At 48.2% G+C, this 12,552-nt stretch overlaps 18 non-coding genes across 18 annotated transcripts; all 18 read right to left on the bottom strand.

Moving 5' to 3' along the window:
* Window positions 1–103: 103 nt before the first annotated feature.
* On the bottom strand, window positions 104–222 carry LOC143872422 (5S ribosomal RNA). The gene has a single exon (XR_013247172.1). It is a non-coding gene; the product is annotated as a 5S ribosomal RNA (ribosomal RNA).
* Window positions 223–819: 597 nt separating this feature from the next.
* On the bottom strand, window positions 820–938 carry LOC143872421 (5S ribosomal RNA). Its single transcript, XR_013247171.1, has one exon. It is a non-coding gene; the product is annotated as a 5S ribosomal RNA (ribosomal RNA).
* Window positions 939–1,534: 596 nt separating this feature from the next.
* On the bottom strand, window positions 1,535–1,653 carry LOC143872420 (5S ribosomal RNA). Its single transcript, XR_013247169.1, has one exon. It is a non-coding gene; the product is annotated as a 5S ribosomal RNA (ribosomal RNA).
* Window positions 1,654–2,250: 597 nt separating this feature from the next.
* Window positions 2,251–2,369, bottom strand: LOC143872419 (5S ribosomal RNA). The gene has a single exon (XR_013247168.1). It is a non-coding gene; the product is annotated as a 5S ribosomal RNA (ribosomal RNA).
* Window positions 2,370–2,965: 596 nt separating this feature from the next.
* Window positions 2,966–3,084, bottom strand: LOC143872417 (5S ribosomal RNA). Its single transcript, XR_013247166.1, has one exon. It is a non-coding gene; the product is annotated as a 5S ribosomal RNA (ribosomal RNA).
* Window positions 3,085–3,681: 597 nt separating this feature from the next.
* On the bottom strand, window positions 3,682–3,800 carry LOC143870332 (5S ribosomal RNA). The gene has a single exon (XR_013245116.1). It is a non-coding gene; the product is annotated as a 5S ribosomal RNA (ribosomal RNA).
* Window positions 3,801–4,397: 597 nt separating this feature from the next.
* Window positions 4,398–4,516, bottom strand: LOC143873958 (5S ribosomal RNA). The gene has a single exon (XR_013248651.1). It is a non-coding gene; the product is annotated as a 5S ribosomal RNA (ribosomal RNA).
* Window positions 4,517–5,113: 597 nt separating this feature from the next.
* On the bottom strand, window positions 5,114–5,232 carry LOC143870321 (5S ribosomal RNA). The gene has a single exon (XR_013245105.1). It is a non-coding gene; the product is annotated as a 5S ribosomal RNA (ribosomal RNA).
* Window positions 5,233–5,809: 577 nt separating this feature from the next.
* Window positions 5,810–5,928, bottom strand: LOC143873957 (5S ribosomal RNA). The gene has a single exon (XR_013248650.1). It is a non-coding gene; the product is annotated as a 5S ribosomal RNA (ribosomal RNA).
* Window positions 5,929–6,525: 597 nt separating this feature from the next.
* LOC143870310 (5S ribosomal RNA) lies at window positions 6,526–6,644 on the bottom strand. The gene has a single exon (XR_013245094.1). It is a non-coding gene; the product is annotated as a 5S ribosomal RNA (ribosomal RNA).
* Window positions 6,645–7,241: 597 nt separating this feature from the next.
* Window positions 7,242–7,360, bottom strand: LOC143874386 (5S ribosomal RNA). Its single transcript, XR_013249068.1, has one exon. It is a non-coding gene; the product is annotated as a 5S ribosomal RNA (ribosomal RNA).
* Window positions 7,361–7,957: 597 nt separating this feature from the next.
* On the bottom strand, window positions 7,958–8,076 carry LOC143874385 (5S ribosomal RNA). Its single transcript, XR_013249067.1, has one exon. It is a non-coding gene; the product is annotated as a 5S ribosomal RNA (ribosomal RNA).
* A 597-nt stretch (window positions 8,077–8,673) lies between these two features.
* LOC143870299 (5S ribosomal RNA) lies at window positions 8,674–8,792 on the bottom strand. The gene has a single exon (XR_013245083.1). It is a non-coding gene; the product is annotated as a 5S ribosomal RNA (ribosomal RNA).
* Window positions 8,793–9,389: 597 nt separating this feature from the next.
* On the bottom strand, window positions 9,390–9,508 carry LOC143874384 (5S ribosomal RNA). Its single transcript, XR_013249066.1, has one exon. It is a non-coding gene; the product is annotated as a 5S ribosomal RNA (ribosomal RNA).
* A 597-nt stretch (window positions 9,509–10,105) lies between these two features.
* LOC143872416 (5S ribosomal RNA) lies at window positions 10,106–10,224 on the bottom strand. Its single transcript, XR_013247165.1, has one exon. It is a non-coding gene; the product is annotated as a 5S ribosomal RNA (ribosomal RNA).
* Window positions 10,225–10,821: 597 nt separating this feature from the next.
* Window positions 10,822–10,940, bottom strand: LOC143872414 (5S ribosomal RNA). Its single transcript, XR_013247164.1, has one exon. It is a non-coding gene; the product is annotated as a 5S ribosomal RNA (ribosomal RNA).
* A 597-nt stretch (window positions 10,941–11,537) lies between these two features.
* Window positions 11,538–11,656, bottom strand: LOC143873016 (5S ribosomal RNA). Its single transcript, XR_013247738.1, has one exon. It is a non-coding gene; the product is annotated as a 5S ribosomal RNA (ribosomal RNA).
* A 596-nt stretch (window positions 11,657–12,252) lies between these two features.
* Window positions 12,253–12,371, bottom strand: LOC143872413 (5S ribosomal RNA). Its single transcript, XR_013247163.1, has one exon. It is a non-coding gene; the product is annotated as a 5S ribosomal RNA (ribosomal RNA).
* Between the last annotated feature and the right edge of the window lie 181 nt (window positions 12,372–12,552).

Here is a 12,552-nt window from a genome sequence, read left to right as displayed (position 1 = left end):
AAACGTAGGAGGCGACGCACTAAACGTGCGTTTCAGTTCGCATCGATGTTCCAGAACCGAAAGATTGTTCGAAAAAAGTGGTAGATAGCCGAAAAAAGTGACAGGGGTGCAACACGAGGACTTCCCAGGAGGTCACCCATCCTAGTACTACTCTCGCCCAAGCACGCTTAACTTCGGAGTTCTGATGGGATCCAGTGCATTTGTGCTGGTATGATCGCACCCAGCATGCCTCTCCATTGTCAAAGTAATAAAGAGTTTCCACTCGCATTGTCGTACGAAGTCCGTTTAAATGAAAGTGCGAAAAAATCCTGCTAGATGACACCGGATGGACGATCCGAGCATGTCGGGAAGCCGTATGACCGCAAGGGCTGTCATCGCGCGATTAATCTTCCCGAGTACCCCCGAATCAATATAAGAATCGCTACGATCTGACGGGCGGATCAAAAGTTATCGTTGGAACAATATTTGTGCACCAAGGGTAGCTCACGGCCAGTAAACACCTTCCGACCGGATTCATGACTCGCATCCACTAGTACACTCATCCGCTATAGCCTGTACGTCACTGAATCTGAACAAACCCCCGCTATAATTTGACCGCAAATGAAATGTCAGAACGAATTCCGTTTATCGAATCAAACGACACTATCACCCCGCCATAATAACGACCGGACGTCTTTGAATTCACCATCCGGAAGAAAATAAAATGATCCGTACCGAAACGTAAGAGGCGACGCACTAAACGTGCGTTTCAGTTCGCATCGATGTTCCAGAACCGAAAGATTGTTCGAAAAAAGTGGTAGATAGCCGAAAAAAGTGACAGGGGTGCAACACGAGGACTTCCCAGGAGGTCACCCATCCTAGTACTACTCTCGCCCAAGCACGCTTAACTTCGGAGTTCTGATGGGATCCAGTGCATTTGTGCTGGTATGATCGCACCCAGCATGCCTCTCCATTGTCAAAGTAATAAAGAGTTTCCACTCGCATTGTCGTACGAAGTCCGTTTAAATGAAAGTGCGAAAAAATCCTGCTAGATGACACCGGATGGACGATCCGAGCATGTCGGAAAGCGGATGACCGCCATGGCTGTCATCGCGCGATTAATCTTCCCGAGTACCCCCGAATCAATATAAGAATCGCCACGATCTGACGGGCGGATCAAAAGTTATCGTCGGAACGATATTTGTGCACCAAGGGTAGCTCACGGCCAGTAAACACCTTCCGACCGGATTCATGACTCGCATCCACTAGTACACTCATCCGCTATAGCCTGTACGTCACTGAATCTGAACAAACCCCCGCTATAATTTGACCGCAAATGAAATGTCAGAACGAATTCCGTTTATCGAATCAAACGACACTATCACCCCGCCATAATAAAGACCGGACGTCTTTGAATTCACCATCCGGAAGAAAATAAAAAGATCCGAACCGAAACGTAGGAGGCGACGCACTAAACGTGCGTTTCAGTTCGCATCGATGTTCCAGAACCGAAAGATTGTTCGAAAAAAGTGGTAGATAGCCGAAAAAAGTGACAGGGGTGCAACACGAGGACTTCCCAGGAGGTCACCCATCCTAGTACTACTCTCGCCCAAGCACGCTTAACTTCGGAGTTCTGATGGGATCCAGTGCATTTGTGCTGGTATGATCGCACCCAGCATGCCTCTCCATTGTCAAAGTAATAAAGAGTTTCCACTCGCATTGTCGTACGAAGTCCGTTTAAATGAAAGTGCGAAAAAATCCTGCTAGATGACACCGGATGGACGATCCGAGCATGTCGGGAAGCCGTATGACCGCAAGGGCTGTCATCGCGCGATTAATCTTCCCGAGTACCCCCGAATCAATATAAGAATCGCTACGATCTGACGGGCGGATCAAAAGTTATCGTCGGAACAATATTTGTGCACCAAGGGTAGCTCACGGCCAGTAAACACCTTCCGACCGGATTCATGACTCGCATCCACTAGTACACTCATCCGCTATAGCCTGTACGTCACTGAATCTGAACAAACCCCCGCTATAATTTGACCGCAAATGAAATGTCAGAACGAATTCCGTTTATCGAATCAAACGACACTATCACCCCGCCATAATAACGACCGGACGTCTTTGAATTCACCATCCGGAAGAAAATAAAATGATCCGTACCGAAACGTAAGAGGCGACGCACTAAACGTGCGTTTCAGTTCGCATCGATGTTCCAGAACCGAAAGATTGTTCGAAAAAAGTGGTAGATAGCCGAAAAAAGTGACAGGGGTGCAACACGAGGACTTCCCAGGAGGTCACCCATCCTAGTACTACTCTCGCCCAAGCACGCTTAACTTCGGAGTTCTGATGGGATCCAGTGCATTTGTGCTGGTATGATCGCACCCAGCATGCCTCTCCATTGTCAAAGTAATAAAGAGTTTCCACTCGCATTGTCGTACGAAGTCCGTTTAAATGAAAGTGCGAAAAAATCCTGCTAGATGACACCGGATGGACGATCCGAGCATGTCGGAAAGCGGATGACCGCCATGGCTGTCATCGCGCGATTAATCTTCCTGAGTACCCCCGAATCAATATAAGAATCGCCACGATCTGACGGGCGGATCAAAAGTTATCGTCGGAACGATATTTGTGCACCAAGGGTAGCTCACGGCCAGTAAACACCTTCCGACCGGATTCATGACTCGCATCCACTAGTACACTCATCCGCTATAGCCTGTACGTCACTGAATCTGAACAAACCCCCGCTATAATTTGACCGCAAATGAAATGTCAGAACGAATTTCGTTTATCGAATCAAACGACACTATCACCCCGCCATAATAAAGACCGGACGTCTTTGAATTCACCATCCGGAAGAAAATAAAAAGATCCGAACCGAAACGTAGGAGGCGACACACTAAACGTGCGTTTCAGTTCGCATCGATGTTCCAGAACCGAAAGATTGTTCGAAAAAAGTGGTAGATAGCCGAAAAAAGTGACAGGGGTGCAACACGAGGACTTCCCAGGAGGTCACCCATCCTAGTACTACTCTCGCCCAAGCACGCTTAACTTCGGAGTTCTGATGGGATCCAGTGCATTTGTGCTGGTATGATCGCACCCAGCATGCCTCTCCATTGTCAAAGTAATAAAGAGTTTCCACTCGCATTGTCGTACGAAGTCCGTTTAAATGAAAGTGCGAAAAAATCCTGCTAGATGACACCGGATGGACGATCCGAGCATGTCGGGAAGCCGTATGACCGCAAGGGCTGTCATCGCGCGATTAATCTTCCCGAGTACCCCCGAATCAATATAAGAATCGCTACGATCTGACGGGCGGATCAAAAGTTATCGTCGGAACGATATTTGTGCACCAAGGGTAGCTCACGGCCAGTAAACACCTTCCGACCGGATTCATGACTCGCATCCACTAGTACACTCATCCGCTATAGCCTGTACGTCACTGAATCTGAACAAACCCCCGCTATAATTTGACCGCAAATGAAATGTCAGAACGAATTCCGTTTATCGAATCAAACGACACTATCACCCCGCCATAATAAAGACCGGACGTCTTTGAATTCACCATCCGGAAGAAAATAAAAAGATCCGAACCGAAACGTAGGAGGCGACGCACTAAACGTGCGTTTCAGTTCGCATCGATGTTCCAGAACCGAAAGATTGTTCGAAAAAAGTGGTAGATAGCCGAAAAAAGTGACAGGGGTGCAACACGAGGACTTCCCAGGAGGTCACCCATCCTAGTACTACTCTCGCCCAAGCACGCTTAACTTCGGAGTTCTGATGGGATCCAGTGCTTTTGTGCTGGTATGATCGCACCCAGCATGCCTCTCCATTGTCAAAGTAATAAAGAGTTTCCACTCGCATTGTCGTACGAAGTCCGTTTAAATGAAAGTGCGAAAAAATCCTGCTAGATGACACCGGATGGACGATCCGAGCATGTCGGAAAGCCGGATGACCGCCAGGGCTGTCATCGCGCGATGAATCTTCCCGAGTACCCCCGAATCAATATAAGAATCGCCACGATCTGACGGGCGGATCAAAAGTTATCGTCGGAACGATATTTGTGCACCAAGGGTAGCTCACGGCCAGTAAACACCTTCCGACCGGATTCATGACTCGCATCCACTAGTACACTCATCCGCTATAGCCTGTACGTCACTGAATCTGAACAAACCCCCGCTATAATTTGACCGCAAATGAAATGTCAGAACGAATTCCGTTTATCGAATCAAACGACACTATCACCCCGCCATAATAAAGACCGGACGTCTTTGAATTCACCATCCGGAAGAAAATCAAAAGATCCGAACCGAAACGTAGGAGGCGACGCACTAAACGTGCGTTTCAGTTCGCATCGATGTTCCAGAACCGAAAGATTGTTCGAAAAAAGTGGTAGATAGCCGAAAAAAGTGACAGGGGTGCAACACGAGGACTTCCCAGGAGGTCACCCATCCTAGTACTACTCTCGCCCAAGCACGCTTAATTTCGGAGTTCTGATGGGATCCAGTGCATTTGTGCTGGTATGATCGCACCCAGCATGCCTTTCCATTGTCAAAGTAATAAAGAGTTTCCACTCGCATTGTCGTACGAAGTCCGTTTAAATGAAAGTGCGAAAAAATCCTGCTAGATGACACCGGATGGACGATCCGAGCATGTCGGAAAGCCGGATGACCGCCAGGGCTGTCATCGCGCGATGAATCTTCCCGAGTACCCCCGAATCAATATAAGAATCGCCACGATCTGACGGGCGGATCAAAAGTTATCGTCGGAACGATATTTGTGCACCAAGGGTAGCTCACGGCCAGTAAACACCTTCCGACCGGATTCATGACTCGCATCCACTAGTACACTCATCCGCTATAGCCTGTACGTCACTGAATCTGAACAAACCCCCGCTATAATTTGACCGCAAATGAAATGTCAGAACGAATTCCGTTTATCGAATCAAACGACACTATCACCCCGCCATAATAAAGACCGGACGTCTTTGAATTCACCATCCGGAAGAAAATAAAAAGATCCGAACCGAAACGTAGGAGGCGACGCACTAAACGTGCGTTTCAGTTCGCATCGATGTTCCAGAACCGAAAGATTGTTCGAAAAAAGTGGTAGATAGCCGAAAAAAGTGACAGGGGTGCAACACGAGGACTTCCCAGGAGGTCACCCATCCTAGTACTACTCTCGCCCAAGCACGCTTAACTTCGGAGTTCTGATGGGATCCAGTGCTTTTGTGCTGGTATGATCGCACCCAGCATGCCTCTCCATTGTCAAAGTAATAAAGAGTTTCCACTCGCCTTGTCGTACGAAGTCCGTTTAAATGAAAGTGCGAAAAAATCCTGCTAGATGACACCGGATGGACGATCCGAGCATGTCGGAAAGCCGGATGACCGCCAGGGCTGTCATCGCGCGATGAATCTTCCCGAGTACCCCCGAATCAATATAAGAATCGCCACGATCTGACGGGCGGATCAAAAGTTATCGTCGGAACGATATTTGTGCACCAAGGGTAGCTCACGGCCAGTAAACACCTTCCGACCGGATTCATGACTCGCATCCACTAGTACACTCATCCGCTATAGCCTGTACGTCACTGAATCTGAACAAACCCCCGCTATAATTTGACCGCAAATGAAATGTCAGAACGAATTCCGTTTATCGAATCAAACGACACTATCACCCCGCCATAATAAAGACCGGACGTCTTTGAATTCACCATCCGGAAGAAAATCAAAAGATCCGAACCGAAACGTAGGAGGCGACGCACTAAACGTGCGTTTCAGTTCGCATCGATGTTCCAGAACCGAAAGATTGTTCGAAAAAAGTGACAGGGGTGCAACACGAGGACTTCCCAGGAGGTCACCCATCCTAGTACTACTCTCGCCCAAGCACGCTTAATTTCGGAGTTCTGATGGGATCCAGTGCATTTGTGCTGGTATGATCGCACCCAGCATGCCTTTCCATTGTCAAAGTAATAAAGAGTTTCCACTCGCATTGTCGTACGAAGTCCGTTTAAATGAAAGTGCGAAAAAATCCTGCTAGATGACACCGGATGGACGATCCGAGCATGTCGGGAAGCCGGATGACCGCCAGGGCTGTCATCGCGCAATGAATCTTCCCGAGTACCCCCGAATCAATATAAGAATCGCCACGATCTGACGGGCGGATCAAAAGTTATCGTCGGAACGATATTTGTGCACCAAGGGTAGCTCACCGCCAGTAAACACCTTCCGACCGGATTCATGACTCGCATCCACTAGTACACTCATCCGCTATAGCCTGTACGTCACTGAATCTGAACAAACCCCCGCTATAATTTGACCGCAAATGAAATGTCAGAACGAATTCCGTTTATCGAATCAAACGACACTATCACCCCGCCATAATAAAGACCGGACGTATTTGAATTCACTATCCGGCAGAAAATAAAAAGATCCCAACCGAAACGTAGGAGGCGTCGCACTAAACGTGCGTTTCAGTTCGCATCGATGTTCCAGAACCGAAAGATTGTTCGAAAAAAGTGGTAGATAGCCGAAAAAAGTGACAGGGGTGCAACACGAGGACTTCCCAGGAGGTCACCCATCCTAGTACTACTCTCGCCCAAGCACGCTTAACTTCGGAGTTCTGATGGGATCCAGTGCTTTTGTGCTGGTATGATCGCACCCAGCATGCCTCTCCATTGTCAAAGTAATAAAGAGTTTCCACTCGCATTGTCGTACGAAGTCCGTTTAAATGAAAGTGCGAAAAAATCCTGCTAGATGACACCGGATGGACGATCCGAGCATGTCGGAAAGCCGGATGACCGCCAGGGCTGTCATCGCGCGATGAATCTTCCCGAGTACCCCCGAATCAATATAAGAATCGCCACGATCTGACGGGCGGATCAAAAGTTATCGTCGGAACGATATTTGTGCACCAAGGGTAGCTCACGGCCAGTAAACACCTTCCGACCGGATTCATGACTCGCATCCACTAGTACACTCATCCGCTATAGCCTGTACGTCACTGAATCTGAACAAACCCCCGCTATAATTTGACCGCAAATGAAATGTCAGAACGAATTCCGTTTATCGAATCAAACGACACTATCACCCCGCCATAATAAAGACCGCACGTCTTTGAATTCACCATCCGGAAGAAAATAAAAAGATCCGAACCGAAACGTAGGAGGCGACGCACTAAACGTGCGTTTCAGTTCGCATCGATGTTCCAGAACCGAAAGATTGTTCGAAAAAAGTGGTAGATAGCCGAAAAAAGTGACAGGGGTGCAACACGAGGACTTCCCAGGAGGTCACCCATCGTAGTACTACTCTCGCCCAAGCACGCCTAACTTCGGAGTTCTGATGGGATCCAGTGCATTTGTGCTGGTATGATCGCACCCAGCATGCCTCTCCATTGTCAAAGTAATAAAGAGTTTCCACTCGCATTGTCGTACGAAGTCCGTTTAAATGAAAGTGCGAAAAAATCCTGCTAGATGACACCGGATGGACGATCCGAGCATGTCGGGAAGCCGGATGGCCGCAAGGGCTGTCATCGCGCGATTAATCTTCCCGAGTACCCCCGAATCAATATAAGAATCGCTACGATCTGACGGGCGGATCAAAAGTTATCGTCGGAACGATATTTGTGCACCAAGGGTAGCTCACGGCCAGTAAACACCTTCCGACCGGATTCATGACTCGCATCCACTAGTACACTCATCCGCTATAGCCTGTACGTCACTGAATCTGAACAAACCCCCGCTATAATTTGACCGCAAATGAAATGTCAGAACGAATTCCGTTTATCGAATCAAACGACACTATCACCCCGCCATAATAAAGACCGGACGTCTTTGAATTCACCATCCGGAAGAAAATAAAAAGATCCGAACCGAAACGTAGGAGGCGACGCACTAAACGTGCGTTTCAGTTCGCATCGATGTTCCAGAACCGAAAGATTGTTCGAAAAAAGTGGTAGATAGCCGAAAAAAGTGACAGGGGTGCAACACGAGGACTTCCCAGGAGGTCACCCATCGTAGTACTACTCTCGCCCAAGCACGCCTAACTTCGGAGTTCTGATGGGATCCAGTGCATTTGTGCTGGTATGATCGCACCCAGCATGCCTCTCCATTGTCAAAGTAATAAAGAGTTTCCACTCGCATTGTCGTACGAAGTCCGTTTAAATGAAAGTGCGAAAAAATCCTGCTAGATGACACCGGATGGACGATCCGAGCATGTCGGGAAGCCGGATGGCCGCAAGGGCTGTCATCGCGCGATTAATCTTCCCGAGTACCCCCGAATCAATATAAGAATCGCTACGATCTGACGGGCGGATCAAAAGTTATCGTCGGAACGATATTTGTGCACCAAGGGTAGTTCACGGCCAGTAAACACCTTCCGACCGGATTCATGACTCGCATCCACTAGTACACTCATCCGCTATAGCCTGTACGTCACTGAATCTGAACAAACCCCCGCTATAATTTGACCGCAAATGAAATGTCAGAACGAATTCCGTTTATCGAATCAAACGACACTATCACCCCGCCATAATAAAGACCGGACGTCTTTGAATTCACCATCCGGAAGAAAATAAAAAGATCCGAACCGAAACGTAGGAGGCGACGCACTAAACGTGCGTTTCAGTTCGCATCGATGTTCCAGAACCGAAAGATTGTTCGAAAAAAGTGGTCGATAGCCGAAAAAAGTGACAGGGGTGCAACACGAGGACTTCCCAGGAGGTCACCCATCCTAGTACTACTCTCGCCCAAGCACGCTTAACTTCGGAGTTCTGATGGGATCCAGTGCTTTTGTGCTGGTATGATCGCACCCAGCATGCCTCTCCATTGTCAAAGTAATAAAGAGTTTCCACTCGCATTGTCGTACGAAGTCCGTTTAAATGAAAGTGCGAAAAAATCCTGCTAGATGACACCGGATGGACGATCCGAGCATGTCGGAAAGCCGGATGACCGCCATGGCTGTCATCGCGCGATGAATCTTCCCGAGTACCCCCGAATCAATATAAGAATCGCCACGATCTGACGGGCGGATCAAAAGTTATCGTCGGAACGATATTTGTGCACCAAGGGTAGCTCACGGCCAGTAAACACCTTCCGACCGGATTCATGACTCGCATCCACTAGTACACTCATCCGCTATAGCCTGTACGTCACTGAATCTGAACAAACCCCCGCTATAATTTGACCGCAAATGAAATGTCAGAACGAATTCCGTTTATCGAATCAAACGACACTATCACCCCGCCATAATAAAGACCGGACGTCTTTGAATTCACCATCCGGAAAAAAATAAAAAGATCCGAACCGAAACGTAGGAGGCGACGCACTAAACGTGCGTTTCAGTTCGCATCGATGTTCCAGAACCGAAAGATTGTTCGAAAAAAGTGGTAGATAGCCGAAAAAAGTGACAGGGGTGCAACACGAGGACTTCCCAGGAGGTCACCCATCGTAGTACTACTCTCGCCCAAGCACGCCTAACTTCGGAGTTCTGATGGGATCCAGTGCATTTGTGCTGGTATGATCGCACCCAGCATGACTCTCCATTGTCAAAGTAATAAAGAGTTTCCACTCGCATTGTCGTACGAAGTCCGTTTAAATGAAAGTGCGAAAAAATCCTGCTAGATGACACCGGATGGACGATCCGAGCATGTCGGGAAGCCGTATGACCGCAAGGGCTGTCATCGCGCGATTAATCTTCCCGAGTACCCCCGAATCAATATAAGAATCGCTACGATCTGACGGGCGGATCAAAAGTTATCGTCGGAACGATATTTGTGCACCAAGGGTAGCTCACGGCCAGTAAACACCTTCCGACCGGATTCATGACTCGCATCCACTAGTACACTCATCCGCTATAGCCTGTACGTCACTGAATCTGAACAAACCCCCGCTATAATTTGACCGCAAATGAAATGTCAGAACGAATTCCGTTTATCGAATCAAACGACACTATCACCCCGCCATAATAAAGACCGGACGTCTTTCAATTCACCATCCGGAAGAAAATAAAAAGATCCGTACCGAAACGTAGGAGGCGACGCACTAAACGTACGTTTCAGTTCGCATCGATGTTCCAGAACCGAAAGATTGTTCGAAAAAAGTGGTAGATAGCCGAAAAAAGTGACAGGGGTGCAACACGAGGACTTCCCAGGAGGTCACCCATCCTAGTACTACTCTCGCCCAAGCACGCTTAACTTCGGAGTTCTGATGGGATCCAGTGCATTTGTGCTGGTATGATCGCACCCAGCATGCCTCTCCATTGTCAAAGTAATAAAGAGTTTCCACTCGCATTGTCGTACGAAGTCCGTTTAAATGAAAGTGCGAAAAAATCCTGCTAGATGACACCGGATGGACGATCCGAGCATGTCGGAAAGCCGGATGACCGCCAGGGCTGTCATCGCGCGATTAATCTTCCCGAGTACCCCCGAATCAATATAAGAATCGCCACGATCTGACGGGCGGATCAAAAGTTATCGTCGGAACGATATTTGTGCACCAAGGGTAGCTCACGGCCAGTAAACACCTTCCGACCGGATTCATGACTTTCATCCACTAGTACCCTCATCCGCTATAGCTTGTACGTCACTGAATCTAAACAAACCCCCGCTATAATTTGACCGCAAATGAAATGTCAGAACGAATTCCGTTTATCGAATCAAACGACACTATCACCCCGCCATAATAAAGACCGGACGTATTTGAATTCACGATCCGGCAGAAAATAAAAAGATCTCAACCGAAACGTAGGAGTCGTCGCACTAAACGTGCGTTTCAGTTCGCATCGATGTTCCAGAACCGAAAGATTGTTCGAAAAAAGTGGTAGATAGCCGAAAAAAGTGACAGGGGTGCAACACGAGGACTTCCCAGGAGGTCACCCATCCTAGTACTACTCTCGCCCAAGCACGCTTAACTTCGGAGTTCTGATGGGATCCAGTGCATTTGTGCTGGTATGATCGCACCCAGCATGCCTCTCCATTGTCAAAGTAATAAAGAGTTTCCACTCGCATTGTCGTACGAAGTCCGTTTAAATGAAAGTGCGAAAAAATCCTGCTAGATGACACCGGATGGACGATCCGAGCATGTCGGGAAGCCGTATGACCGCAAGGGCTGTCATCGCGCGATTAATCTTCCCGAGTACCCCCGAATCAATATAAGAATCGCTACGATCTGACGGGCGGATCAAAAGTTATCGTTGGAACAATATTTGTGCACCAAGGGTAGCTCACGGCCAGTAAACACCTTCCGACCGGATTCATGACTCGCATCCACTAGTACACTCATCCGCTATAGCCTGTACGTCACTGAATCTGAACAAACCCCCGCTATAATTTGACCGCAAATGAAATGTCAGAACGAATTCCGTTTATCGAATCAAACGACACTATCACCCCGCCATAATAACGACCGGACGTCTTTGAATTCACCATCCGGAAGAAAATAAAATGATCCGTACCGAAACGTAAGAGGCGACGCACTAAACGTGCGTTTCAGTTCGCATCGATGTTCCAGAACCGAAAGATTGTTCGAAAAAAGTGGTAGATAGCCGAAAAAAGTGACAGGGGTGCAACACGAGGACTTCCCAAGAGGTCACCCATCCTAGTACTACTCTCGCCCAAGCACGCTTAACTTCGGAGTTCTGATGGGATCCAGTGCATTTGTGCTGGTATGATCGCACCCAGCATGCCTCTCCATTGTCAAAGTAATAAAGAGTTTCCACTCGCATTGTCGTACGAAGTCCGTTTAAATGAAAGTGCGAAAAAATCCTGCTAGATGACACCGGATGGACGATCCGAGCATGTCGGAAAGCGGATGACCGCCATGGCTGTCATCGCGCGATTAATCTTCCTGAGTACCCCCGAATCAATATAAGAATCGCCACGATCTGACGGGCGGATCAAAAGTTATCGTCGGAACGATATTTGTGCACCAAGGGTAGCTCACGGCCAGTAAACACCTTCCGACCGGATTCATGACTCGCATCCACTAGTACACTCATCCGCTATAGCCTGTACGTCACTGAATCTGAACAAACCCCCGCTATAATTTGACCGCAAATGAAATGTCAGAACGAATTCCGTTTATCGAATCAAACGACACTATCACCCCGCCATAATAAAGACCGGACGTCTTTGAATTCACCATCCGGAAGAAAATAAAAAGATCCGAACCGAAACGTAGGAGGCGACGCACTAAACGTGCGTTTCAGTTCGCATCGATGTTCCAGAACCGAAAGATTGTTCGAAAAAAGTGGTAGATAGCCGAAAAAAGTGACAGGGGTGCAACACGAGGACTTCCCAGGAGGTCACCCATCCTAGTACTACTCTCGCCCAAGCACGCTTAACTTCGGAGTTCTGATGGGATCCAGTGCATTTGTGCTGGTATGATCGCACCCAGCATGCCTCTCCATTGTCAAAGTAATAAAGAGTTTCCACTCGCATTGTCGTACGAAGTCCGTTTAAATGAAAGTGCGAAAAAATCCTGCTAGATGACACCGGATGGACGATCCGAGCATGTCGGGAAGCCGTATGACCGCAAGGGCTGTCATCGCGCGATTAATCTTCCCGAGTACCCCC

Source organism: Tasmannia lanceolata, unplaced genomic scaffold (genome assembly GCF_043159265.1).
Source record: "Tasmannia lanceolata isolate RefF3 unplaced genomic scaffold, GAP_Taslan_0.1 ptg000003l, whole genome shotgun sequence".
In the NCBI taxonomy this organism is placed as follows: domain Eukaryota; kingdom Viridiplantae; phylum Streptophyta; class Magnoliopsida; order Canellales; family Winteraceae; genus Tasmannia; species Tasmannia lanceolata.
Note: the sequence above shows the minus strand (reverse complement) of the source record. Positions and strands in the feature narration are given on the sequence as shown.